The sequence below is a fragment of the Vigna umbellata genome, chromosome 1, assembly GCF_029865625.1.
Source record: "Vigna umbellata cultivar VRB3 chromosome 1, Vumbellata_1.0, whole genome shotgun sequence".
Taxonomy (NCBI): Eukaryota; Viridiplantae; Streptophyta; class Magnoliopsida; order Fabales; family Fabaceae; genus Vigna; species Vigna umbellata.
Genome location: NC_142165.1, coordinates 90,093,344 through 90,097,942, shown reverse-complemented (window position 1 = coordinate 90,097,942; position 4,599 = coordinate 90,093,344). Strand labels below are relative to the sequence as shown.

The window sequence follows — 4,599 nt, the reverse complement described above, 5'->3', positions numbered from 1 at the left end:
TCACCGATTGGAACATTTACACTTACCAATAGCATAAGTATAGTTACTAATGATGATGTTTTATAAATAGATACATCATTAAATCGTAGAAGGTGTTAATTTAGGGTAATATACTTTCCTATATTTAATATATTAATTTGCGACAAACTATTCTCTCAAGGAATTATTAAGAATATGAAATCAGAAGAAATAAAGCTATGAAAAAATTAAAATCAGTACAAGTAACTATATTATACCTCTTTTGTGTTTATTAACAATATTATATGACCCATACATTTCTAATTGTAGTTTGATATTGAATTGTTATTCAAGTAAAATATATTCTTGACTGAATTAAAAAACTTGAAAAAAAAACCATGATTAATCTTTCTCTAGCAGGCATTCGGTGAGTACTTGAGGTGATTTTTATGGCTATGATTGAAATTAAAAGGAGAACATGCATGTGCTACACTTAATATAGTGTTACGAAATTGAGGAACACGAAAGAGAATAGTGATCAATGGTACAGAATTACATGGCCCATCTTTCACATGGACCCTATTCAAGAGCCTTTTACTTGGATCAATCTAAATACATTTTCTGATTATTGCTTTGTGGGCTACCATCTTTCTTTCAGCTCAAACTTATAGCACCGCCCTTATTCACCTCCACACCTTCATGCTCTTTCTTCTTCGATTTCTTTTTTCTTGCATGTGTGAATTGTAATTTCTGGATGCTGCTAAATCAAAGTTTTGAATAATATAAATTGAATGATTTTAATTTCTACTTATACAAAAATCATAGTTAGTATACTTTTTAAAATAATTACTATAAAAGTCAGCAAAATTATCATACATAAGGAATGACAATTTTATTCACGGGTAAAATCCGAGACGGGTAGTAACTATCTGTGGATATTTACTACCCGCGGGTAACGGGTATTTTAATACCCGCTTCTAAACGAGTCGGGTACAGGTAGTATACTATCCGCAACCCGCGAAAAATTAAAAAAAATATTATATATTTTTTAATTAAATTAATTAAAAATAAAATAAAATTATATTTTATTAGGTTAAATTTAATTAAAATTAAATTTTAATTTATATTATATTATATTATATATTTTTTTTCTAATTTTATTTAAATTTTATTTTAAATATGTATTAAATATTTCTTTTTTATTTTTTGTGGGTATCCATGGGTATCTGTGGGTTTTAAAATACCCGCGAGTATTTTTTAAACGAATACCAGACGGAAAACGAATAAGGTATCGGATACAATTTTATCCAACGGATCGAGTTACGGATGGTTACTACCCGTACCCGACCCGACCCGTTCCCATCTATACATAACCCATGCTTATTTGGAAAAATCATGATTGAGTAATATTAAATTGAATTTTGTTCGCAGACTATGTGATACTAGTAGAAGTTGAAAATATTTACTACACCATATATTAAGTTAACATACGATTTTTACAAAATGTAATCCAAACACGCCCACCACACGCTTCACAAAATATATAGCAGCCACAAATGCAGTGTTTCTCTTTCGATTTGGACGCAATAAAATCTCAAAAAGACAAAACGTGCAATGCATTTTAAATATTTGCCGCAACACATCGAACTTAGGTCCATGTCCTAACTAACACAGTAGTGGTGGACGAGATAATTTAAGCCAATTCAATAATAAATAATAATAATAATATTTTCATTCTAAAATTATACCCCTTCTTCCGTTCTTTTAAATGTTGGACTTTTAGAAAATTTTCACTACTTTTTAATTTTTTCTCATTTAACAATTATATCTTTATGTTTCTTTTAATTTTTAAATAATTTAATTTGTTCTTACAAAATCATAGAAAACAGATAAAAAAAATGGGAAGGAGTACTGTTTAAGTATCCAATGCTATATATGTAGGAAAGCACATTTTAGTGCCCACAAAAAATCGTGGCCATTGTTTATGATCCTCGAATACTTTGCTGTTGACCTTTTTCTTTAATAAGCAAGATTTGAGTCTCCTTCTTGACTTCTACTTTCTATTGTACCATTCTTGAAAGATTTTTCTAAACGATGCATCATTCAAAACTCTGACAACACGCAGGGTGTTGTGATTTTTCCCTTTGGTTTTCTGGTTTTGTATACGAAGGAATAGGGGAGTTGTTATTTGACCTTTTACTTTTGGGTGGTATTCCAAGAAGAAAATCTAGAATACTTTGATCTCACTCCTAGGTCGCCCAAATTCTATAACTCTTTCTGTAAATTTGGTAATGGTCGATTCCTTTCTTTCCACCATACCTAATCTCGTAGCTGGATTGTATTCAATGGATTTAGAAGAAATTCAGATGGTTTTGCACAACTTTGAATGTAAACATTTCTTTTCATCGTCATAATAACATTGAGCACTATTAATTCCGTGCTTCTTCCAATTGCTCCAAGAGCTGTCTTCACGCTGCCACGATACGCTGTGAAGGCCCAGGTTCTCCCCTTACCTTTTCATTTCACACTAAATTTAAACCAACCAAGTCAAAGGAAACCAATTTTTTTTTTAAAAAAACATTGGCCATTCACATCAAAATTGTCAAAGTGTTAAAAGCCAAAATTAAATTGAAGAAATTGGGGGTGTTTGACGCAGACCACACCGACCCAAAAGTTTTAAACTTCATTTACCCCATATTCTCTTTGACAACATGCAATCATGCCTTCAATAATCATGTCAACGCTTTTACAACCACGGGTTTGCGCCTCTCCCCCATTCATAACATCACCCTCCTAAAAGTTAAAACTTTAAACCCCTCATGAGATCGAATTCCCCAAATAGAAGGAAATAAAGAGGCTAAACACAAATAACAGTAACCGAGTAATTTACTATAAAATCAGCCTCTGTACAACGCGCCACAACCGGCGCCAGTTAAAACTCTTCCATCAAATCACTTCACAAATCACAAATGTACGTATATCCTACCCAATTTACAAAAATTAAATCAACCAATTCAGTATAATCAAAATCGAGATTGCGATCAACAATCTTCCAATTCCTATGCCAATTTCACCTAACACTACTCCAACCATCTGATTCCGACCAATTCGCTGGCCGATCAACGGTTGATATCTGACGGAGCCGGTCCTCCGGCGAGCAGAAACCTTCCGAACGGGACTCGTCAAAATTCCATGGCGATTGAGATTCCGGCGAGCTGGGAAGTGAAGAAGTCGTACTAGAAACCCAGTCGGGGAAATCGAAGTGACTTCTGGGCGATTCGTGAACGCGCTTAAATGAAACAGTGCCATCAGAAACAAAAGGGTGTTTCAAAAGCATCTCCGCACTCCACCTCTTTCTAGGATCCTTAACAAAACACTTCCCGATAAAATCCTTCCCTTCTATCGACAAATTCTCAGGTATCTCGGGAGTCTCTTCTCCCACCCCAATTCGAAGCATCAACGACCACATACTCGACCCCTTCTCCACCTTCCACGCCGGTTTCCCGGTAACCATCTCCACAACTGCGCACCCCAGAGCCCATATATCTGCGGGCGACTCACACTCACCATCGATCACTTGCTCCGGCGACATAAACAGCGGAGTCCCCCTGCATTCACTCTTCCTCTGTTTTATCTCCCCTGCCTCTTTCGCCAGACCGAAATCTGCAATCTTGATTTCCCCGTCGTCGAGTACGAGGATGTTTTGAAGCTTTATGTCGCAGTGGACAAACCCATTTTGATGTATGTGATTCAAACCTTCCACGATGGACCTCGTATAACGCCGAACCTGAGGCTCGGGAATCCGGCCTCCGCAATTGTTTACCTCGTCTGCGAGACTCCCGGCGGTGGCATATTCGAGGAACAAATTGTAGTACTCAACACCATTCTCGAAACTGTAGTCATCTCCGAAGCAGCGAATGATTCTCGGACAAGAACCTAGGTGATCGAGCACGTGTTTCTCGTTCTTGAGCCAACAAGAGGTGAGTGTCTGGGAGGACTTGACGGCTGTTAAAGACGGAAACCGAGAGGGATTGGTAGTCGGAATGACTAAACTAACGGTGGCGAAGCCTCCTCTACCGACGGCGTCTCCACGAACCCAATCCATGTGTTGCAAGTAATATGTGAGGTGACTGTGTAGGTGGTTTTGCTTTGTGGGAAAGAAAGAAAGAAAAGAGAGGTGAAGTAATGGGAATAGGAATAAGAAAGAAGTGCGAAGTGTTGGTTGGAAAGAATGAGCAAGGCTCTGTTTTATATATATGGTGAAATACGGTTGATATTGAATGACCTAAGGGTTAAGGCGTCTGGCGAAATAAAGATATTTAAGAGAAAAAAAGTGAGAAGCAAAATACTAAATATGCGTAGATGATTGAAGCACGTGATAGGCGAGGATATTTTCAGGCCAAAGAGTGTTTTCCAAAATTGGGTGAACTAGCTCACCACACTTCTCAACGTGTTGATGAGATGAACGTTTCCCAAAGATTTTATGACAGATATCACGCTGCTGCGAAAGTGACTTCCAAAAATACGTCCCCCTAAATTCTACTAATAATATTATCATTATTGTTTTCTACACTAATTTTTTTATTTATCAGAGTATGGTACGTGTGATTTTAGTAACTATGTCCTTTTACGCATCTTCTG

The 4,599-nt window shown here is 36.6% G+C and overlaps 1 pseudogene; it reads right to left on the bottom strand.

The window, feature by feature from the left end:
* Positions 1-2,777: 2,777 nt before the first annotated feature.
* On the bottom strand, positions 2,778-4,296 carry LOC124833314 (mitogen-activated protein kinase kinase kinase 20 pseudogene; annotated as a pseudogene).
* Positions 4,297-4,599: the final 303 nt, after the last annotated feature.